At 42.3% G+C, this 25,687-nt stretch overlaps 1 protein-coding gene and 1 pseudogene across 2 annotated transcripts in view; both read left to right on the forward strand.

The window, feature by feature from the left end:
- LOC124804832 (multidrug resistance protein homolog 49-like) overlaps positions 1 to 25,687 on the forward strand; it is a 144,674-nt gene that overhangs the window by 24,076 nt on the left and 94,911 nt on the right. The window lies entirely within an intron of this gene.
- Positions 23,075 to 23,192, forward strand: LOC124709263 (annotated as a pseudogene).

The raw sequence follows: 25,687 nt of genomic DNA on the forward strand, positions 1-25,687 counted from the left end.
TCAGCTTAACGGTCATTCGTCTAAGTTGCTGACAAGAGAATACAGAAGAAGTGGAAGCAGAGAATACGGAAGAATAGAAAAGAAAATTGACGATCTGTTAGGTAACTACCAGTTTGCCTTTCGGAAGGGTAAGGATACCAGTGAGGCAGAAAAGAAAAAAAACTTAAAGCAACTGTAGCTAAAGAAGTATCTAAATAACAGAGGTACGAGAAATGCAAAGTGACAACGACGTTTTGTTTGCAAATCTCAGAAGGTATTTACAGCGAGATTTTAGATTCTCAGTTCGGGAAACTGCAACCATAAGGCTGGCAATAATATTTCGTTAGCTGGCAAGCGGTGACGCATATACCACTTTGAACTATTTATTTTTGCATTTCACAACAAAGCATTTCAGTGATTGTATGTGAAACAGCGAAATACTTAAGGGATGTTCTTAGTCTTCATATAAAGGTTTAACTAACCTTCAGTGTCACATTTGTATTCTCGAAATATTACAAGCTATGTAGATTAACATCTTCAGCCTCGACAAATTTGCTAATGGCATAGACGACAGAATTCACTCGGACGGAGGCTGTGTTAGCCAATTTTGTATTTTTTTGCGTCATCAGTGTCCTTCATTTTTATTTCTAGTTGTTTGTTGAGGAGCTACACATACTCCATCATTTGTTTTGTTCAGATGTCAGGCCCGTCAGTTCTTCTATTAAGTCGCCATAGCGTGAATATTCGTCCACAGTTTTCATATACAATATTCGTAAATTTCTGGCTTATTCTTCCCTGTGTCCCTACTTCGAAACTTAACGATGTTCTGTTCTTTAAAGTAATATGATCGGAGACTTTTTATCCTATACTTGACGCTCTGAGCATCACATCTAAAATTTTTATTCAAACAATCTTTTAGCGACGGTATTCCATACGACTGTTATCCACAAATTTAAGCGTGCTTCCTTTGGAGGCAATAAATATTACTACATGTAAATCGCTTCATAGCATAACCTCAGCATACACAACGAAACACGAGGGCCACAGCTGCCTGTCTGCTAAAAAGCGCAAGGATTCCCACCGAACCTGGGAAGCAATGCGCTATGCGCACGGCCTCCATTTCTAGTTGAATAGAAAAAAGGCATCGTGTGGGCGCACCTACACGGTCGGTAGGGATTCATCTTCGATTCGCTACCTCGTCATTAGTCACTCAATCTACCCATCTAATTTTAAGCATTCTTCTGTAGCACCACATTTCAAAAGCTTCTACTTTCTTCTTTTCTGAACTGTTTATCTTCCATGTTTCACTTCCATGCGAAGCTACCCTCCAGATAATTACCTTCAGAAAAAACAGTTCTTAAAGTTTGTAAATTCATATTCAGTGTTAACAAATTTCTGTAATTTTAGGAAAGCTTTCTTTGCAATCGACGAGTGTATTTTATATTCCCTTTACTTAGACTATCTTCAGTAACTTATTTTACTGCCCGAGTAATGATACACGTCGACTGTTTTGAGTGCCTCTTTTCCAAATCTAATTCCTCCGGCACCGCCTCATTGAGTTCGACCACATCCCATTACCCTTGTTTTACTTTTGTTAATTTTCATCTTGTAACCTGTTTCAAGAAGGAATGTTCAGTTGCTCGTCCAACAACCTTGCCTTCTCTGACAGAATTACAATGTTACCGGCAAACTTCGAAGTTTTTTTCTTCTGCTTCATTTAACTTTCAGCAATTTATCCTTGATTTCAGCCGGCAGCTGTGACCGAGCGGTACTATGCGCTTCAGTTCGGAACTGCGCTGCTGCTACGGTCGCAGGTTCGAATCCTGCCTAGGGCATGGATGTGTGTGATGTCCTTAGGTTAGTTAGGTTTAAGTAGTTGTAAGTCTAGGGGACTGATGACCTCAGATGTTAAGACCCATAGTGCTTAGAGCCATTTGAACATTTTTTCTTTATTTCTTTTTTGCTTGTTCAATGCACAGATTGAGTAGCATGGTAGATATGCTACAAATCCGTCTCACTCCCTTCTCAACTACTGTGTTCCTTTCATGTAATTCGACTACTGTGACTGCAGTATGGTTTCCGTACAAGATGTGGATAACCTTTCGCTTCCTATATATTATTCTTCCTATCTTCAGTATTTCACTCCCTGTGTTTTATCTACATCTACATCTATGTACATACTCCGCACGGGACTGTAAGGTGCATGCTAGAGGGTATCCTGTACCACTAGTAGTTACTTCCGCCTTTGTTCCACTCGCAAATAAAGCAAGGGAAAAACGACTATCTACATACCTCCGTACGAGCCCTACTTCCTCTTATCTTCGTGATCCTCATGCGAAGGGTACGTTGGCGGCACTAGAATCGTTTTGCAGTCAGCTTTAAATGCCGGTTCTCTAAATTTTCTCAACAGCGTTCCTCGAAAAGAGCGCCGTCTTCCCTCCAGGGATTCCCATTTGAGTTTCCGAGGCAACTCCGAAATACTTGCGTGTTGCTCGAACCTACCGGTAACAAATCTAGCAGCCCGTTCGCAAACAGCTTCGATGTCTTCCTTCAATCCGCCCTGGTGGGGAACCCAAACATTCAAGCAGTGTTCACGAATTGGTCATACTACTGTCCTATACGCTCACTCCTTTACAGATTAACCACACTTTTTCTAAAATTCTCCCAGTAGACCAAAGATGACCATTCGCCTTCCTTACTATCGGCCTTACGTGCTCGTTCCATTTCATATTGCATTACAACGTTACACCTGGATATAAAATCGACGTGACTGTCAAGCAGTGCGCTACTATTGCTGTATTTTGACATTATCGGATTGTTTTTCATACTCATCTGCATTAACTTACGTTTTTCTACATTTAGAGCTAGCTCCTGTTCATCACACCCAGTAGAAATTTTGTGACCCCGTGTACCACAGAATCATCAGCAAACAACCACAGATTGATGCTTACCTTGTCTGTCAGATCATTAATATATAAAGAGAAAAACAGCGATCCTATCACGGTTTCCTGGTGCACTCCTGACGATACCCTTATATCTGAGGAACGTTCGCTGTCGAACAAGGTAATGGGTTCTGTTACTTAGGAAGCCTTCGAGCCACTCACGTATCTGCGAACCTACTCTGTACGCTCGTACCTTTGTTAAGAGTCTGCAGTGCGGCACCGTGTTAAACGCGTTTCAGAAATCTAGGGATATGGCATCTACTACTTTCAGAAATTTAAAGAGTGCACTTCAGTCGACGTCATCAAACTCTTTCTCCAGATCTACAAATGCTATAAAGGCAAAGTGGCCTTTCTTTCATCTATCATCTGGTATAAGTCGTAGGCTCAGTACTGCGAATATAAAAAGTGTAATTAGGAGGCGAATGAACAAGCGGTAATTTGTTGGTTAGCCGAGATAAATTGTTTGAGGTCAGCCTTGGGTTTTTCCCAGGCCGGTAGCCGTTTCGTGGGAGAGCTGTCCACTCGGTGACGCTGCAGTATACAGCGGCGGTAGCCTTTCCCGTGAGGTACACGGAACACGGGAGTCAAAAGAGGCTGCTACCTTCAACTGGGGCGACTGGAAGCAGTTAATTGCTTCCCAAGAATCCACTAACGGCTAGAGGCTCTGAACAGGCCGCCGGGCTACGAACAAACACGCGTCACTGCGCATGCGTCACGCCGCAAGGTCGACAGCCGCAGGCTATGTGCAGGCGCCGGACACAGTGACGGACGGGGCAATCACGTGACTGAAACATTAGGTGTGCGATGTCTTTCACAACAGCCGACTCACACTTGAAGAGCAGGTATTCCTAGTATGCGTTACGATCAAAAGTATCTGGACATGCCTACGTAAGGAGAAACTGACCACTAGATGTCACGACAGGTGGACCCGCCAGTATAAAATGAGGTGGGGAATAATGTATTGTCAATATTCAGCATAATGGTTTCGTCAGGAGAGGTCAGTTACCTCGAACGTTAACTAGCCATTCATTGCCACCTGAGTAACAAATCCATCAGGGACAATTCAACCCTTCTAAAGCTGCCAAAGTCGACTGCTAACGTTCGCAGCCCGTGGTCTAGTGGCTAGCGTTGCTGCCTCTGGATCACGAGGTCTCGGGTTCGATTTCCGGCCGGCTCGGAGACTGGGTGTTTGTGTTGACCTCTTCGTTTCATCATCATTCATGAAAGTGGCGAGATTGGACAGAGTAAAGATTGGGAATTTGTACGGGCGCTGATAACCGTGCAGTTGAGCGCCCCACAAACCAAACATCATCATCGACTGTTAACAATGTGATTGTGAAATAGCAACGCGAAGGAACGAACACAGATAATACGTGAATCGAAGGTGGGAGGGGGGGGGGGGGGGAGAAAGGAATGGAAAGGGAAGGAATTACTAATGTCATTGGGACATTACGCGGTATCAGCGGCGATAAGTGAAAATGTGTGCCGGACCGAGATTCGAACCCAGTACCACATGCCTCACCGCTGACCCACATTCCCACCGAGCGCTACCTATCTGTTGTCCCTGTCCATTACCTCCATGCTCGCTACTCTAGAGATTCCCGCAGGAGGTCGGACGTACTTGTGCATCCGCAATCGATTCATTTTCTTCACTGCTGATGCACAAGTACGTCCGACCTCCTGTGAGAATTTCAGAGTAGCGAGCATGGAGGAAATAGACAGAGACTGCGGATAGGTGACGCTCGATGGGAATGTGGGTCGGCCTTGAGGCGTGTCGAGATAGTCCGTGCAGTAGGGCTGGACATTGTGTCCCGGGTGGCGCAGTGACTAACGCACCTGCCTTAGTAAGCGGGGAGATACATCACAATGTTCGGCCATTCCTCCACAGACGTTCAGGCATCTCACTGAAAGTGTCTCTAGCAGAGTTCATGCCGTCACACAGGTGAAGGGTGGAGACACCCCACTAATAGATGTCTAGAAACCTTTGATTAGTTAGTATATGTGTGCCCAAGTGAATACTGAAATGAGGATGTTTTAGTATCATGTTCGAACATACCTTCCGGCAAATCGTATTACACCAGTGGTTCTCAGTCTTTGAGACTACATCGTTGTTGTTGTTGTTGTGGTCTTCAGTCCTGAGACTGGTTTGATGCAGCTCTCCATGCTACTCTATCCTGTGCAAGCTTCTTCATCTCCCAGTACCTACTGCAACCTACATCCTTCTGAATCTGCTTAGTGTATTGATCTCTTGGTCTCCCTCTACGATTTTTACCCTCCACGCTGCCCTCCAATGCTAAATTTGTGATCCCTTGATGCCTCAAAACATGTCCTACCAACCGATCCCTTCTTCTAGTCAAGTTGTGCCACAAACTTCTCTTCTCCCCAATCCTATTCAATACCTCCTCATTAGTTACGTGATCTACCCACCTTATCTTCAGCATTCTTCTGTAGCACCACATTTCGAAAGCTTCTATTCTCTTCTTGTCCAAACTGGTTATCGTCCATGTTTCACTTCCATACATGGCTACACTCCATACAAATACTTTCAGAAACGACTTCCTGACACTTAAATCTATACTCGATGTTAACAAATTTCTCTTCTTCAGAAACGATTTTCTTGCCATTGCCAGTCTACATTTTATATCCTCTCTACTTCGACCATCATCAGTTATTTTACTCCCTAAATAGCAAAACTCCTTTACTCCCTTAAGTGTCTCATTGCCTAATCTAATCCCCTCAGCATCACCCGATTCAATTTGACTACATTCCATTATCCTCGTTTTGCTTTTGTTGATGTTCATCTTATATCCTCCTTTCAAGACACTGTCCATTCCGTTCAACTGCTCTTCCAAGTCCTTTGCTGTCTCTGACAGAATTACAATGTCATCGGCGAACCTCAAAGTTTTTACTACCTCTCCATGAATTTTAATACCTACTCCGAATTTTTCTTTTGTTTCGTTTACTGCTTGCTCAATATACAGACTGAATAACATCGGGGAGAGGCTACAACCCTGTCTCACTCCTTTCCCAACCACTGCTTCCCTTTCATGCCCCTCGACTCTTATAACTGCCATCTGGTTTCTGTACAAATTGTAAATAGCCTTTCGCTCCTTGTATTTTACCCCTGCCACCTTCAGAATTTGAAAGAGAGTATTCCAGTTAACGTTGTCAAAAGCTTTCTCTAAGTCTACAAATGCTAGAAAGGTAGGTTTGCCTTTTCTTAATCTTTCTTCTAAGATAAGTCGTAAGGTTAGTATTGCCTCACGTGTTCCAACATTTCTACGGAATCCAAACTGATCTTCCCCGAGGTCCGCTTCTACCAGTTTTTCCATTCGTCCGTCTACATCGTTGCTCATTAAAATTGCAGTACCATCAAGGCGCGGTATGCAACAAACGAAGTGTTCAAAAATGGTTCAAATGGCTCTGAGCACTATGGGACTTAACATCTATGGTCATCAGTCCCCTAGAACTTAGAACTACCTAAACCTAACTAACCTAAGGACATCTCACAACACCCAGCCATCACGAGGCAGAGCAAACGAAGTGTGCTGCATGCTTGGATGTGCAGCAGATTAGAATTTCAGCGTAACAGCACAAAGTAGATAGGAAAAAAACCTACCTTCAGTTTACAAGAAAACATTGCGCGGCGGATTTCTCATTGAGAAATAGCAACTGGAATGTTGTTTGTTCGTCAGAAGATGATGCAAGGAGAATCATCTACCAGTACGCTTTGGATGTCGACAAATGCAGGATCGTCCAGAGCCTGTCGAGACTACATTTTAAATTCTCACGATTTTATTGTTCCCGTTTGTCGGGATATCACGATCGTCATGCAGGTATGAAACCGGTGGGTCCATATTCGGAGGCATGCAGGATCAAAATAGAGCCTCGCGACTATATTTAGTGTCGGGTAGGCAGCGCAGGACTGTGCAGCCACTCCGCGCACCTTGAGTAAGGTAATGGGCTTGTTTGCAGCAATACAAATATCAACATTAATGGCTCTCATCCTGGGGTAATTACCCGCTGAGGGGTACAACGTAATTTTTTCAGGTGTGGAAGCAAAAGGATTCAGCAGCGTTTCGGTCACGAAACTAAATTATTTTGAGAAGAGCATTACTACCGTGTGGTTATAGTTAAAGAGCAGCTAATCATGAGGGTCCAGTGCGAGCTGCAATTATTGTATAGTAGCGAAACTTGGTAGATATACTAAGACGTTAATGCCGTACCGATTTATATGGGAAAAAATTAGTTCCAATTTTGGCCACCAGGTGCAAATCTGGCATCATACAGCATCTCATCGACGTCTTCGGTGCTCATATTGCACAAACTGTGTTAGTGGCGGTTAATAACAAAATCAACATTGTGGCTTTCTCACTTCTCTGAGGCTTTCTGCTTTCTGCCCTCGTCCCGTTCCTAATCCATAACTTATGGAAAGAGTACTATACGTCTTTCTTGCTTTCACAGCGCCAGATTTGCACCAGGTGGCCAAAATTTGAATTAATTTTTTTTCCAGCGTACATCGATCCCACATTAATGCTTTAGAATATTTACCAAGCTGCGATGCCAATACTGGACCTCTGTGAGTAGCTGCACTTTAATTATAACCACCTAGTATTATCACTATTTCTGAAGACTGTAATTCTGATTACATAAGCTATCAACAATAACATTTTTTTTTCAAACAGTCGCATTAACGCAGGACAAGATGAGGTGTAGGTTACAGCTACTGAAACAAATGTTTGAACAATACCTTCCTCACATTGTCCATCCACTATACACATACTTTTTACATTGTACCATCCACCGAGCGAGGTGGCGCAGTGGTTAAACACTGGACTCGCATTCGGGAGGACGACGGTTCAATGCCGCGTCCGGCCATCCTGATTTAGGTTTTCCGTGATTTCCCTAAATCGCTCCAGGCAAATGCCGGGATGGTTCCTTTCTAAGGGCATGGCCGACTTCCTTCCCCGTCCTTCCCTAATCCGATGAGACCGGTGATCTCGCTGTCTGGTCTCCTTCCCCAAAACCACCCAACCCATTGTACCATCCGTCTATGACAGTAAAATTGAAACATACACATTACATGTCCTTAAATACTGTTTGAAATAGGCTTCTCTGAGTTGTGGGGAGTTTCAGAAATTTCTTCATTATTCACTTCACAACTATAACAAACTAAACGACAACATAACACAGCAGTAACAGTGTAACGGCAACTACGCTGTTGCAGAATGTAAACCGTACTGTTGTTATTATTAAATTATTAGTGCCAGTTGTCAGACACAAAGTACTGCCAGCCTGAAGTTTTCTAATTTCTACCAGTTCAGAAGTAAGGAGTCCAGTAATCAAGAGATTACAAACAGTAGGACTAATTATGGCGCACTAATTTTAACGTTATTGATTTCATATGGGAGGTGCAGCGTGTGGGTGAATCAAGTGTGGCGCGGAGAGGAGTGATGTAGAGGAAACGTGTTTTGTGAGAACTATCTACGCTCAATGTGAACAATCAGCTTTTTTTCTGAGAAGGAGTTACAGGTATCACTAGCAATGCACGGAGAATTGCTTCATCAATCTATAAAAGTTGTTGTTAGAAATAACCAATACCAATTGTCTCATTGCTTCTTTAGTTCGTGGTTTAATAAAACACCCTCGAAAAGTAGATAACATTTATCTTTCGACATTCTGAAAATGAAAATGTTTAAAGAAAGTTCTGTTTCATTCTAAAGATTAGTTAGGCGCTAATGATGACAATGCTGGCGGAGGGGGGGGGGGGGGGTGCATATAGGATACTATCTGAAACTTCCTGGCAGATTTAAAACCCGATCAAAACTCGAACTTCCGACCTTTGCCGTTCGCCTTCAAGTGATCTACCGACTTAACACTGTTATAAGCTTCATAACAGCGCAGGATCCGCAGCATGGTGAAAATCTCATTCTGGAAATTTCCCCCACGCTGTGGCTAAGCCATGTCTCCGCAATATCCTTTCTTCCAAGAGTACTGTTTTAGCGATCTTGAAAGGAGACACGTTTTTGCCGTTTCACAGCAGAATTACTGACAAGTCTCTGTTCATGTGCAGTATGTGCGCTTCAACGATGCCCCTCACATACCATACTTTTATTTGTTTGAAAAAGCCGAAATGGCTAATGATTTCGGGTGCACCATCACAGGTTATGGCGTGATATGTGTCAAGCAACACATTTTTACTTTGGTCTGAAGATATTCATTACCGACCGAAATTAATAACCTGATTACAAAGAAACACTGTGCTACAAGATCGGAATTATAATAATGCAAATATTTTCCTGGATCTCCGGAATCTTTTACGTGACCACGCCAAAACTTTTATATAAAATCACTTATTGCGTTTGAGCATCGCACGACTCCCGTATGGAGGACATAGTAATAGGCATCCATAGCGTAGAGAAAGAACTGAAAATAAATAAGTCTTCAGGTTCGGATGGAATCTCTCGCGAATCTTCCGCCCAGCGCAAAGCCAGAAGCGACTGCAAAAAAGTGCAAGTGACTCCTGTATGAACAAGGAAAAAAGACCGGACCCACGAAATGACAGATCAATGTCCTTAACACCGATTTGCTGCAGAATTCTTGAACTTATTCTCAGTTCGAATATAATAAATTTCCTCGAGACTGAAAAACGTCTGTCTTTTTCTCGCATGATATCCTGCGAACCATGGATGAAGGGCAACAGGCAGATTCTGTATTCCTTGATTTCCAGAAAGCACTTGATACCGTGTCCCACTGCAAACTGTTGACGAAGGTATGAGCATAAGGAATAGATTCCCAGATATGTGAGTAGTTCGGCGACTTCGAAAGTTACAGAAACCAGTATGTTGTCACTGACGGCGCGTGTTCATCAAAGGCAAGGGTATCGTCAGGAGTGCCTGAGTGAAGAGTGATAGGCTATATACGTAAATGATCTGACGGACAGTGTGAACAGCTCTCTGCTTGACGCAACCACGTCGTTTAAATATCTGGACGTAACGTTGAAAAGCTATGTGAAATGGGACAAGCATGTGAGGATTGAAGTAGGAAAGGCGAATGGTCGACTTCGGATTATTGAGAGAATTCTAGGAAAGTGTGATTCATCTGTAGAGGAGACGGCATATATGACGCTAGTGCAACCTATTCTTGAGTACTGCTCGAGTGTTTGGGATTCGTATTAGGTCGGATTAAAGGAAGACATCGAAGCAGTTCAGAGGCCGGCTGCTGGATTTGTTACCAGTAGGTTCGAACAACACGCAAGTTTTACAGAGATGCTTCGAGAACTCAAAGGGGAATTCCTGGACGGAAAGCAACATTCTTTTCGAGGTACATCATTGAGAAAATTTAAAGAACCGGCATTTAAGGCAGACTGCAGAACGATTCTACTGCCGCCAACGTATATGTCGCACAAGGGCCGCGAATATAAGATGCGAGAAATTAGGGCTCGTACGGAGTGATATAGACAGTCGTTCTTCCCTCGCTCTATTTGCAGGTGAAACAGGAAAGGAAATGACTAGGACCGGTACACGATACCCTCCGCCCCGCACCGTACGATGGGTTGCAGGGGATGTGCGTAAATGTAGATTTAAAAGACTACTACTTAAGAGGACAAATAATCATCAGCGATATACATTAATAGAACTCTTTTTCTTTATGTACGTTCTCTGTCAGTCTGCTTCTGTTACATGGCACAACAAAGCTTATTAAGCAAGCCACACTTTCAGACGAAACAAAAGAGCTTTAGTATATTAAGTATTTTTGAGCAATTTCTGACGAAATGGGTGTGAAATGATGACTATCAATCCAGAAACTTACAGGTTCACACTTCCGTTCTAAGTGTGGTTGATCGAGGTATTATTTTAGCTCTCTGGGCATAGAGTCAGAGCTTTGAATTTCTTGTGTGAATCAGCTTTTAAGCAACAGCTTTTCATGTCGTGATCAAACTGAAGGCTTGTTAGAGTCTTCTTGTGTTACAGGTGAAGTTCTGTGTTCAGGAGACAATTCACCCATCCGCCCATGCTCGGAACGAATTTCCTTAGTTATTTCGCTATCGCAGTTGACACTGCGAGGGAGAGTCAAAGTGAATGCGCTTGATCCGGCATCTCCAGAATTGTAGCTGTGGCCAGAGAAGTATTTGTTTTCAGAGGAAGTAGTCTGTCTAATACTCCTGTGAGTAGAGAATTTTTTACAGACGCCTCTAAATCAGTTGAAGGAGTTGTATGCTCCATTCTTGTCGGAGCAGGTTTGTTATAGGAATGTCTAAGCTTGCAGTCACGTAGTTAGTGCCACCGTTCTTGCGATTACTGTTCGTGCTAGACGTGCCTGACATACTACGGGTCAGAAGCGAAATGGCTGACTCGAGAGAAGTCTTGGGAGTGAAAAGTTTTTAATATGTGTTCTGAGCACGAAATATTGTACTTATGATTAAAATTTTAGACAACAGAGCCAATTTTCCATTAAATACCAGTGCAGTAATGTGTATGATTTTTGTGTCGAGTCTACGTTACTTTTACAGTGCGTCCATCTTCTCTTGATTCAGGCACTTAGGGGGCGAGGGGAGCGCATGTTCTGCCTCAAAGTCGGGAGCAGTGACTGGTAATTTCCACCATTCTCATACAGTGTTACCACCAACGTGCATTTTGCACCTCGTACCTATCATTTGGAGTGGGGAAATGACACAAGGAAGTGAGAAGCTTTCATGAATATGCAGTAAGCTATAGATTCCATTAATGTTCAAACTGGAGCTCATTTTTAGCACTGAATATGAAATTAAATTAAGCCCATTGTAAGGCAGTTACTGTCAGATTACAAAGATTGCTAGTTAGTAGCTGGAATGGATAAGAAATCTGCCGGTAAGAACTATAGAGTCTATGAGTCAAGAAGACACAGACAATAAAAAATATAGCCTTCGAGATTCAGTATTTAATTCAAATAACCGGTGTATCGATTATTTAAATATCGATAAAGAGTATATATCAACATTAATATGGGAAGGTAGCGATATTTCGATATTTTTGCCCATGCCTGGCTAGGAATGATGTACTCGTACCTACCATCCAATTTCGGTTGGTCTCGAAGCCCAGCCAGGTAAGAGCGGTTGTTTCTGTCTGAGATGGCAGCCTTGTGTGCTAAATTTAGGACTCGGACTACCCCCGAATACCCTACAAATTTGAACATTTTTTTTCTACCACACTATATACATGCACAATAAGCAAAATTGCGATAATTGCTATCCTTCCTGTGTAGCAGTTCTAACAGGCGACAGTTATCACAGCTGATCGATATTAGTATCAGAATAATTAATTAAAATACTGAATACTGTTAATTTCAGAAAAATAAAATATGGTCAAATAAATACAAGTAGTATTCGGATGTTTTGGAATCAAGAAATAATGTCAGTGACACCGGTGGTATTGCCTATGTTTCGCAATTTTTGAATTCGGACTGGTCTCAGACAATAAAAATCTTAAGTCGAGTTCGTAGTTCTTACGGTTCTTCACTTGTTTGCGTTCGCTGTAACCGAAATGCGCTCTAAATTGTGGCAAAATGAGTTAGCATTCTTCGGACGACGGTATTTCCAGACGTCAGGTACCATCTCTCGCTGTACAAACTGCAGCCAGCAACGTGGATCGATGATTTCTTGGTAGGGAGGACGCAGCATGTTATCTTGGATGGAGAGTCATCAATACATGTACGTGTAAATTCCGGTGTATATTAATGACCTGACATACAGTTTTAATAGTAATTTCAGCCTTTTTGCACGTGATCACCTATCTGAAAACACTTGGACAAATATTCACTCAGATCTCAATAAGATTTCAAAATGGTGCAGACACTCACAACCGCTTTAAATGTTCAGAGACGTAAATTTTTGTATACAGATACCAGGAGTCATTTGGACTCACTCATACAAATACGTGATTATTTTAATGTTGGATCTTGTGAACTCCGTGGCTGTTAATGACAATTGGTGAATGACGCAATCAGCCCAAAATTCTTTTCAAATATTTTATTTTAGTAACATAATCGGTTTCGGGCTACCGTACCCATCTTCAGATGGATAAAATTTTTCTGCAGTTAATTAATGAACTGCAGTGATAATCAAATATCTGTATGTATAAATTTGTGTACACTTGTCTACTTTATAATATGCAGTCGGTTGGCTTTGAAGTATTTCGTCAATAATTTCCACTGACAGTAAAAAAAAAAAAAAAAAAACCAACTGAAAAAAAATTTATCGTACTGTCTTTTAATAGTAAGTTTATGCTTAAAGTGCAAACATTTTTCTGTTATTAACATGTTATATTTTGCTCATCCCACACATCATCTTTGCTCTGCTTACATCCTTAGTCAATATTTAATGAATAATATCTATGTATCTTTGCTTAATGATAATCTTTGCATTGTAAATAAAAACATTAAGTGTATAACACATGTGCGATGCTTAACACGTATTTTAAGAATATTAATATATTAGTAACATTTACAACAAGTGTGTTGTGGTGGAATTCAAGAGCATATACATCGAGCTAGAAAACCACATGGACCACAACAAAATATCTACTGGAACGTATGCAAGTGAACACAACCATTAGTGTATTTTTATTAATGAAACAACAGATAAGTGGCACTAAATACTCAAATATTCTTTCGCAGTGTGGAGCAGACGACATGATGTTGATAAAAACATCTATGTAAGGAAAATATTAGATATCTGAAGATGGGCATGGTAGCCCGAAACCGGTTTTGACACTAAAATAAAACATTTAGAACGTATTTGTGGCTGGCTGTATCATTCACCAACAAAAATACGTGATTGTAACAGTTTGCAAAGTTATAGTAATAATAGTAACAATAAAAATAATATTTTTATTATTGTTATTATTATTATTATTATTATTATTAGTAGTAGTAGTAGTAGTTGTTCTCGTAGTAGTATTGCGTGTGGCTCGATGACCAGGTGCAAGTCTTACAACTGGACGCTCCTCCGGCGATTCGAGTGTCCAGTTATCCAACTGGGTAAAGCAGATCTACAGTTTAACATAGAATCTGAACCACGAATCGTTCCTGGCGATTCCTTACATAGTTCAAAGGTGAAGGCAAGTCGGTTTCTAGATGTGCGCTTTTACTAGACAACTATATCCGACCGAAAGGACTGTGAAGACTTCAAATACGCATCTATAAATTTGTGTAATACACTGCTATTGACTTCTGTGTCACTCTTCCTGTATCAGTAATACAATACTCTACTGCGAACTTCAGGGGAACTGTTGGGAGACGATGTTTGCTTTACTCAGCATGACAATACACCCAGTCACAAAGGAGGCAATAATTTGTGGACTATAACATCGCCGAAATGGACTGGCCTACCCACAGTCCCGATCTAGTGGAATACATTTTGGGTGAGTTAGAACGTCGACTTCACTGCAGAACCCAGCGTTTTTCACTATCTTTTCTCGTTTCGGTTCACGAGGAAGAATGGGCTGCCATTCTTCGACGGAGATACAGACTCCTCACTGAAAGTGTCCCAAGAAAAGTTCACACCGTCATAAAGGCGAAAGGTGGACACTAATAGATGTCCGGATACTTCTGATCAGATACCACATACATATCGGTGCAACGAGATATGAAGAAGGCAAGACTAACGCCCGATTGATCGTTTGCAGCAGTCAACTTTTCCACAGAATACCGGCAAGGCAAGCAAACATGAGACGGGATGAGATCTGTTCCTTACCGAAAACACTTTTTTCCATGGTCCGGTCAAAACGTAATCCATATAAAACTTCCTAGTAAAAAACTGTATGCATGAGTGGAGTCGAACTCAGAACCTTGCCTTTTGCGGTCAATGGTCTTACCGATTGGGCTATCCAGTCACGGCTCACGACGCTTTGTCGCTGCTTCGCTTCTCCCAGTACCTCTCTCTTTCGTTTCCAATCCTTACAGAAACTCTCCTGCACTCTTTTCTGCCAAGGTAGGCACGAAGTTCCTGTAAGTTTAAAACCAGGAGAGAGGAGCCGCAGCCCAGCCCACAGTTAAAATCTACCAGGGAATTTCAAACCGCTCATACTCCGCTGCGGAACGACAAATTCGTTCTGGGATATTACAGTAAGCCATATGAGATCGCATCAGCTTTGTTGCCGAGGTCAGAATGTGCGTCATTTCTTTACCTTCCCAAAAGTGATATCAGTAGGCATCTACAGGATCTCCTTGAGAACAATCGTCCCAAGAAGGCGAAGCGTGGAGTCTCCGAGGGAAACAGGAAGTAAAAATCCATCGAAATAACGGATTTTTTAGTGTCTTAAGTTATACCCAAGTCCTTCCTGAAGTAGAATATGTATATTTTTTCTCTGTTTGGCATATATTCATATGAAAGAGAGAGAATATTCCAAACGACACGCTTTCTTTTCTCAATTCAGCTGTGTTCATCCCGGTTGTAGTACACTTTCTCTGTCTTCACTACATTTATTCTCTGAGCACTGCTTTCCAAGCTGGTCGCCCAGGTGCTAAGTGAATGACGGTAACACGTAAATAACGGTTCAGCGTTCTATTTATTTATTAGTCGTCGTAGTGATTTGAAGGTGATGCTTGATTTCAAGAAGTAATCGTATTTTGTGTAGAGTTATATTAGCATAACTACCGCTGTTTCACTTGCGTAGACTGTATTGCCTGCAGAGATTATTTATTTTTATTTAATCGAATTTTTATGTTGTTCACAAACTGCGACACCTTCTAAGCTTTTCACGCTAATTAAAGCCGTTTAAGCATGGTCTTTCCCGAATGTACTCCTGATCAAAAGTCGGTTTTGGTAACTGGAGCCCAAAGTTTTTATTATTCGTGCCATTTGCGTTCTTGTGGAGTCTTTTCCATAGCATCTTTCATCGTCTAAAAATATTTCTTTATATCTAACCGTGAAGTGAAATACAAATGTTCATAAATTTAGCTTTAAAATTTTTTAATGTAGCGAAATATTTTCTTAAAAAATATCAGCCGGTATTGTACCTTCTTAGAGCTGGATTTCCAGAGACACTGAAGCAGTTTCTTGTTTTTTTGTTTTGTTTTTGTTTCTAACCGAGAAGTCAAATACCAGTTGTCATAGATGTAGCCTTAAAATCGTTTAGCAGTTCCTTAGTAATCATTTATTTTCAAAAAAAAACTTTCACCCACTATTTTACCCCCTTAGTGGTTGAATTTGCAAAAATGCTGAAACAAGCATTTTTACTTTTCTGATTGAAAAATCAAATACCAGTTTCCGTAGTTCTAGCTTCAAAATTCCCTTTATAGCGACAAGCTTTCCTACAAAGCCTTTCATCACCTATTTCACCCATTTAGGAGTGGAATTTCGGCCAATCCCTTCTTAAACGATTCCTACAGTACAAGATCCACACTTTCTCCATACTTCAAGTTTCTGTCCTTTGGGCTGGGTGATGATGAGTCGGTGAATCAGTCTGACACTATTTCACCCCCTCAGGGGTTGAATTTCTAAAAACAGTGAAACACGTATTTTTTTAATCTTTAACCGAGAAACTTTGAAAATACTTTCACAATGAAATATTTTCATAAAACGTTCGACCCCCTATTTCACCCCCATAGGGGTTCAGTTTCTAAAAACACTGAAACACGTACTCTCCCACACATTGATCTTGCCAAAAGCCGAGAAGCGATTCTTCTTGGTGTTTTAGCTCACAGGGGCACTCTTGGATGCTCTCTGGGGCACTCTGGGATGCTCTCTGGGTTTTATCTATGGCTCAGTTTTCGATGGTGTATGTGTTATCTTCTATTTTATTGTTCAATTTACACTCTGGGATGCACTCTGGGGTACTCTGGGATTATCTATGGCTCAGTTTTCGATGGAGCTTTAAAATACTTTAGTAATTCTTCTAAATTTCCAGAAATGCTGAAACACTCATTTCTTTATTTCTAATCGAGAAACTAAATACCAATTTTCGTAGGTCTAGCTTCAAAATTGCCTTACTAAAGACATTTTTCAGAAAAAATCCTTCATCCCCTATTTCACCCCCTTAGGGTTGGAATTTCGGAAAATCCCTTCATAAACGACGCCTACAGTATAAGATCCGCACCTTCGCCAAATTTCAAGTTCCTATCCTTGGCGGTTCGGGCTAGCTGATGATGAGTTAATCAGTCAATCAGGACATTGCCTTTTATATACAGAGATCTTGACCGTGTAGACTGTATGGACAGAATAAACGGAGAAATACTAATAATTTAGGAAAAATGAGAAAAGCTGTGTGGGCCACCTTGTCTCACAGCACTGCTATCTGCCCAACGGACCCCGACTCACTGTGTAAATATCAAGGAGGTAGTGTAAATGGTGATGTATAAAGATACAAACATCCTCTTACCGATGTCAACAGTAAATGTTATAAAACCTGTCTATAGAGACTTGGACAACAAATGTTATAAAACCTACCTACAGAGACTTAGCTATCACACATTGGCGAGATAAATGCATCCATGGGAGAAAGTTTGCCCGAAACAGAATTTGTGGGCCTCTGAACTATACAAAATGGTGTCATGGACGCAGTGTTGTGTTTCACTGATGTGTCAGTCAGCAGGCTGCAAGTTTTCACTGAGTTAGACATAGAGCATGCGGTGAACATGAAGAATGTTCTGCTGTCAAGCGACCATCTGAAGGTAGGGAAGGCTGAGAAAAGTACCCTACAAATGACAAAAGAGGCCAGAGTTCGAAACAGGGCTTCCAAAGGTAAGCTGGAGGGTACAGAAACCCGCAACAACGCCAGCTAAGGATCTCGCGTGTTTTAACTTCGAATGTAGATTGAACAGATCTTTTCAAAAACGTTAACTGCATTTTCCCGATTGTATTACATTTTTAGCTTTAGATACATTTTTTTCTGAAAATAATACATCTACGCCAGTGAAGGTTGTCACAGAATTTAATCATATCACTTTCATTGAGATGTACTAGAATTAGGGCAACCAAAAGAAAGATGTGTCAAATATTTAGATATTATCTTTTTAACTGCGAATTTTTTAGGTCACATACTTTCCAGTGAATTTCTAATGTGATAGCAATACTACCGTCATGTAAGTCATCTACTTTGAAGGATATATGACAAATTATGCACGTTTCAAACTTGGCTTGATTTGAGCAAATAGTTTTTGATAAATGTGTACCGACGTTAGCACGATCAGTCATAGGAAATACGCTCACGATCAAGTCTCCTTAAGAGGTTACAGACGATGCACAAGTGTAAACGCCGTAAATTAGAATCTATAAGAAGTTGTCAGGGTACTTTTACGTTTTCAGAAGCGCAGCATTTGGCATTACTCACTGAAAGCCTTCTGGGCCATCTGCACAGACATCTACTGTTGCAAGAATTAACTTTTTTTTCACTTTAATAATGTGTAAATTCGGATATATGTGGAGGGTTAGTGGCAGGTTGAAGCTTCGAGTCAGCTCATCAGCTAGTGCTCAAAGCTCCTAACAAGAAAATCTTCCACTGTGTGCCACTGGTTTTCCCAGATAAGGCCACCACACGCACAATAACATCAGTCTGCCGTAATGAGGCAACTCGGCTCTCTTGTGCGCGGATCGGCATGTTGAGACACGCAAAGGAAACCGCGTTTGCCATTATACGAGGGGCTTCAAAAAGTAAGTTACGCCTTATTATGGCAGGCCAAGTAACTTTTACTGAATACTACACTACACTTCAAAGTGACACATATGCATGACACTAGTTTTCGACATAGTCACCAGGTCTCGCTAAAAAACGCTCGGAACGTTCGACTAATCGTTCAGTTCCGCGACGGAAGAAATCCGCTCCTTGCTCACGAAACCATTCCGGAAGCGGAACGCCCTCCGCGTTGAAAAATCTATTATTGCTGCGTATCAGTGTCTTGATTCTCTGGACATAGTCGTCGGTGGTCAATGGGTTTCTAACATCAATAAAGCCGATAGCGACCGGGAGAGCGGAATGGTGACCACATGCCCCTCCGTACCGATACCAGTGGCGCAATTGGCGGAGGATGAAACGGCGGTCGGTCGGAATCGATTTGTCCGCCTAGGGCAGTGGTCGTCAAACTGCGGACCGCGAGCCGCATGCGGCCCTAATCAGGTATTCGTATGGCCCTCGGTTGTCAGCCCTAATTTATAATAATATGCATCTAGCAACGAACAGCCGAATCCAAAAACGTCAACTAATTTAGAGGTGTAATTTTCCTGCTCAGTAACAAACAGAAATACACCCATGTTCAGAAGAAACGGAACAACTTTAATGACCAGAGATGGGACGTTCATATTCACAGGACATGTACATTAGTATGAAAAGATTAGCATTTGGACCATGTCGGCCCGCGGATTCAAGTCAGCGTCGATATAGTGGCGGAACACGACCTACCGGTAAAATGTGCCTGCGGTAATGAATCAGTGGGACTTTACCAGAAGTGCAGATTGCGCCGCAGACGTATGTGTGATCCGTACTATTAAATTGTTGAGCTTGAAAGTGGGCGCATTATTGGCATGAGAGAATGTGATGCATCCATCTGGGTGTTGTGTGATGTCCTTAGGTTAGTTAGGTTTAAGTAGTTCTAGGGGACTGATGACCATAGATGTTAAGTCCCATAGTGCTCACAGCCATTTGAACCATCCATCCGGGAAATGACTGCTCGTGTGGGACGAAGTGTTTCGGCAGTGCAACGGGTGTATGCAGAATGGTTCACGGAAGGCCGCAGAACACGACGAGGTCGCACCACCCAGACCACCCCCCGAGAAGACTGACACATCATCCCTATGATGTTGCAAGACAGATCTGAATCCTCCTCAACTCTGGCGCAACAGTGGAACAGTGTAACACATCGTACACTGTAAGGGGTGACAGTCCGTTCCCATTTATTACGGCATAGGTTACGTGCGCGTCTTCCGCCTACATTTGACGAATGTTCCGAAACATGCTAGAGGCAATAGTGTATGGAACGACGTCATAGGGGACAGGAATGGCGTCAGATATTGTTTTCAGGCAAATACGTTGCATTATGGTTCGCTGCAAACAGGGGGAGCGGCATCACAGTGACGGCATTCGCGCAAGAGATACAGCACCAACTCGAGGCCTTATGGTGTGGGGTGCTGTTGGCTACAATTACAAATCACGGTTGATGCGAGTCCAGGGCACTGTGACTAGTGTGACCTACGTGAATGACATCCAGACTGTAGCGTTTTCTGCACACCACCCCGGACGCCATTTTTCATCAAGATAATGCACGACAACATGTTGCAGCACAAATACGTGCCTTCTTGGTGTCACAGGTTGTCAGCCTTTTGCCCTCGCCCGCTAGATCACCGGACTTGTCGAAAATATGTGAGATATGGTTAAGTGACGAGTGCAGCGCTGTGACCCAATGCCAACCACTACAGATGAACTTTGGAACCAGGTGAAAGCAGCATGAAAGGTTGTGCCACAGGACGCCATTCATGCTTTATTTGGATCGATGCCATCATGTATGGAACAAGTTATCAGGGCCATGGCGGACCCTGTGCCACTACGCAACAGGGCACATGCTGAACCGAGGTGACTGAAATGCTAAGCATTTCTGCAGAATATACTAATATACATATCCTACGAATATGAACGTCCTGTCTCTAGTCATTCAAGGTGTTCTTTTTTCTGAACATGATTGTACTTACAGAGACAGTAACATTTTAAGATATGTTTAATTGTAACTGAAGTTGGTGAATCCGGCCGTAATCTACGCGAAGTTGACTTAACCTCAGGGGCAGAGGGGTTGTAATCGTATAAAATTTGACACAGAAGCAACATGGATTCGTGAATGTGCATTACGGAGGCGGTCACCTTCAAATTCGATACATATTTTTAGCAGTGAATATGAAATTAATTTAAGTCTGTTGTAATGCAACGCACTGAATGGAAGAGTAATTACACACAAAGCATTTAGAAATTATTTGTGACCGTGACTCACATTGCATAACCCCTTTAAATAAAAGTGTAGTATAATCATTAGCTCATACAAGCTAAACAACAGTAATTCGTCAGGCAATTATAGCGTCACAACTTTCGGTTCACAGAAGGGGGCAGCAATCCGAAACAGAGGACAGTCGACGCGAAGGGTTCCGAATGATGCAGACTCTTTAACGGTCAGCCGTTACTACAGCTAGTCTGTTGTGGGCTCATACCAATTAATAATAAAATCGATACATTTGCTGCCCGAGGTACTACACCGCGACGTCAGTATTGGTTCTTAAGCAAAAAAGTTTGACGGACACTGGTCTGTGGCCAGAGCGCGGAACTTGATATTTACATACCTATCGATATATATATGCTTATGAAATTGTGTCCAGTTTAGCTTCTTGCCTATGGAAAAGTCCGCTGAGCTTTTAGACCCGGAATAAAAATATTACATTAGTAAGGAAATTTGTACAGCCATTTAAGAGTATACGTAAACAACTACTCCGTGAACTTCGGAAAACCGACCTGAGGACTGACGCAGAAACGAAAACTGCAAGCCGGCCGAAATTGTGTCCAGTTTAGCTTCTTGCCTATGGAAAAGTCCGCTGAGCTTTTAGACCTGGAATAAAAATATTACATTAGTAAGGAAATTTGTACAGCCATTTAAGAGTGTACGTAAACAACTACTCCGTGAACTTCGGAAAACCGACCTGAGGACTGACGCAGAAACGAAAACTGCAAGCCGGCCGGAGTGGCCGAGCGGTTCGAGGCGCTACAGTCAGGAAACGCGAGACCGCTACGGTCGCAGGTTCGAATCCTGCCTCGGGCATGGTTGTGTGTGATGTCCTTGGGTTAGTTGGGTTTAAGTAGTTCCAAGTTCTAGGGGACTGATGACCTCAGAAGTTAAGTCCCATAGTGCTCAGAGCCATTTGAAAACCGAAAATTGAACTGAAACTGCTCCACAAATCTTTTCGTTTTCAGAAGCAAAGCCCCGCAATAGGCAATACGTTGTCCCAGAACAAAATATGTGCAGCTGCAGGACTCTTCGTAGAGAAGATTTTTTGTTCCCACCATGTTCGCCTCTCTTCCTGCTCGCTGCAACCGAACAGTTGAAACGTACGTGATTCGTCAGTTATTTTAATTCCTGTGATGTCCTTTTTCTTGACTAATAGAGACGTTCGATACAGTTCAGCTATGCCTCCTAATGTGCAAAATACGGTCGTACGAAATATCAGACTACCTTTGTGACTTGATGGCAGAGCAGACAGAACACAGCGTGGAGTTCTTAACGGCAAGAAATGCCGAAGCGCCAAAGAAACTGGTATAGTCATGCGTATTAAAAGACCGAGATATGTAAACAGGCAGAATACCGCGTTGCGGTAGGCAACACCTATCTAAGACAAGCGTTTGACGCAGTTGTTACATCGGTTACTGCTGATACAATGGCAGGTTATATGTTATATGTTTACAAAGTATATGCAAATAGAGAGAGATAATGTTATTTTCCACAGGTTGGATTTCGCCGTACGCTATTTTGCTTGTTGTGTGTTATTTGTTTTTAATTTTATCCCTTTTCGTGTTCCAGTGTTTCAACAATTTTTTTTATGTCGAAATCTAACCAATAGGAAATAACATCATTCCTGTCAATGTGCATATACTCTGTCAACATATAACGTCATAGTAAGAGAACTTTCCAATCACTATGAAAATATTATTTATCGGTCTAATATGGACGTTAAGTTCACCTAGACGTAAGCAGCAATATGTAATCAATCAAATGTGCAAGGCGTATTATGTACGTAAACGATCTCACCAACATTTTATTCGCAGGCGACCTGAAAATGGCAATGAAAGCCGAAACAGATCTGTCGTGAAATAAAGACTGGTAATTACATTGCAGGTATTCTGCATCTTCCTTACAATAATATCATTATCTGACGTATGTTAAGTTGCAGACCCAAACGAATGAAAAAAAAAGATAGGGTCAGATGCCTGAAATATAGGGGGAGATGGCGGAAGAGTTTGTTCATAGCCAAGCTGCTGCAAATCACATCGCTCACTGCATTCATGAAATGATAAGTATTTCAATTGGGAGGAGATGTAATGAGGAAACTGGTTACTAAAATGAAGAACACGGAGTGTGTGGAAATCAGGACACCTCTCCGGTCGCATTTATGGTTAGCACGAGTCAGTATTTGTGCCGCGTTGTGCTGCATTGCCAACGGCCTTGCCGCAGTGGTAACACCGGTTCCTGTCAGGTCACCGAAGTTAAGCGCTGTCGGGCTGGGCTAGCACTTGAATGGGTGACCATCCGGTCTGCCGAGCGCTGTTGGCAAGCGGGTTCACTCAGCCTTTGTGAGGCAAACTGAGGAGCTATTTGATTGAGAAGACGCGGCTCCGGTCTCGGAAACTGACATACGACCGGGAGAGCGGTGTGCTGACCACATGCCCCTCTATATCCGCATCCAGTGACGCCCGTGGGCTGAGGATGACACGGCGGCCGGTCGGAACCGCTGGGCCTTCATGGCCTGTTCGGGAGGAGTTGTGCTGCGTCACATTAGTAAACATTTACCAGAAGGAAATCACAATAGTAAAGATTCAGGAAGGCTAAGTACTGGACTAGATTTTATTTTATACATATATTCAGCAGTCAAACCTCATACGGCTTTCTCCAACGGTCTCCGGCAAAACATTCTCGTTCCAATGGAAGCAGCAGACCAATCGTGTCTCCGCCGTTCTGCTGCTTCATTGTTTCCGTCAGCGTGTTCGGTGGCCGCGTGGCCCCGTGTAGACACATTGGCCGCGCCTATCATCGCAGCACCGTTAGACACCTCTTGCAGATTCCCCACTCCACCACAGAATGCCGGAAGTCACAGAGCTGGGCTACGATGGGGCACGGTTCCAATGCGTTTGCGATTGTTTCGCATTTAAGAAACGATGGCGGGTGTCAGTTTTACTCCTGACCGTTGTAGTCGTCGAAAGCTCGGGTATCGTATCCGACATGTTGCGACTTAGCTTTCAGAACGACTTTTATCATTGTCTTAGTTCAGCGGTTACCAACCTTTCTGAGACCATTACGCCTGAATCTCATCAGATATTATGCAAAATACAGCACGCCCCGCCTCCATCATCACCAACATTCCTCTAAAGCGACCTCTAGACGGTCAAGAAAATCGACAATTTTCCTCGGATGTGAAATAATATTGACAGTCTATGAATGAGACTCGGAGGTTGCGTACTAATATTGAGAATATTAAAAATTTCGGAAATGTACTGCGCTGTCTGTAAATATTGTGCAATCTGTGGGCAGTATCCAGTTAGCACTTCTAATAAGCTTTATTTTATTGTACTGGGACAAGTATGGGGTAGGAAGGTGGAAGAATCAGCTATGTTCAACGGCACGACACAGAAGGTCAAGGAAACCACGACATTAAAGACACATAATAGTGCCCACAAGACGTGTGGCCTGTACTTGCAAAAGTGTCATGATAATCTCTCCATTGGTAAATGATTCCTGCATAGTCCCCCATTGGGATCTCCGGGAGGGGACTGCGAATGGGGAAGTGACTATGAGAAAAAGATTGCATAACCAACAAAAGTATAACGTTCTACGAGTTGGGTCGTGGGAATGTCAGAAGTTTGAACGTGACAGGGAAGCTAAAAAATCTGGAAAGGGAAATGCAAAGGCTTAATCTAGACATAGTAGGTGTCAGTGAAGTGAAATGGAAAGAAGAAGGATTTCTAGTCAAATGAGTATTGGGTAATCTCGACAGCAGCAGAAAAGCATTCGTAATGAATAAGAAGGTAGAGCGAGAGGGTGTTACTGGGAACAGTTTAGTGATAGGGTTGTTCTCATCAGAATCGACAGTAAACCATCACCGACGACAACAGTTCAGTTATACATGCCAACGTCGCAAGGAAAACATGAATGATAAAGTATGTGAGAATATTGAACGAGTAATTCAGTGTGTCAAGGGAGGTGAAAACCTAATAGTCATGGATGATTGGAAAGCGGTTGCAGAGGAAGGTGTAGAAGAAAGGTTTGCAGGAGAATACGGGCTTGGTAATAAGTATGAGAGAGGAGAAAGTCTAATTGAGTCCTGAAACGGTAGTAGGTATGAGAGAGGAGAAAGTCTAATTGAGTTCTGCAATAAATTTCAATTAGTAATAGCGAATACTCTGCTAAAGAATCACAAGAGGAGGAGGTGTACTTGGAAAATGCCGGGAGATACGAGAAGATTTCAATTAGATTACATCATGGTCAGGCAGATATTGGATTCTAAGGCGCACCGAGGACTAGATATAGACTCGGATCACAATTTAATAGAGATGAAGAGTAGGCTGAAGTTTAAGAGATTGGCCAAGAAGAATAAAAACCAAAGAAATGGAATGCGGAAGTACTAAGAAAGAAAGAGATACGCTTGACGTTTTCTAAGGCTATAGATACTGCGTTAAGGAATAGCTCATTAGGCATTTCAGTTGAAAAGGAATGGACGTCTGTAAATAGGGCAATCACAGAAGTTGTAAAGAAAAACATAGGTACAAAAAAGGTAACTGCGAAGAAACAGTGGGTAACACAAAAAGGATGGAAGAATGGAAAAAGGAAGTACAAAAATGTGCAGGAAAATTCACGAATATAGAAATACAAGTTGCTGAGAAATGAAATCAGTAGGAAGCGCAGGGAAACTACGGCGAAATGGCAACACGAAAAATGTGAAGAAATTCAAAAGAATTGATTGTTGGAAGGACTGACTCAGCATATAGTGATAGGGTGAAATTAAAAGCAAGGGTGGTATCATTAAGTGTGCAATGGCAATTTCACTGTTAAAT

Source organism: Schistocerca piceifrons, chromosome 7 (assembly GCF_021461385.2).
Source record: "Schistocerca piceifrons isolate TAMUIC-IGC-003096 chromosome 7, iqSchPice1.1, whole genome shotgun sequence".
In the NCBI taxonomy this organism is placed as follows: Eukaryota; Metazoa; Arthropoda; class Insecta; order Orthoptera; family Acrididae; genus Schistocerca; species Schistocerca piceifrons.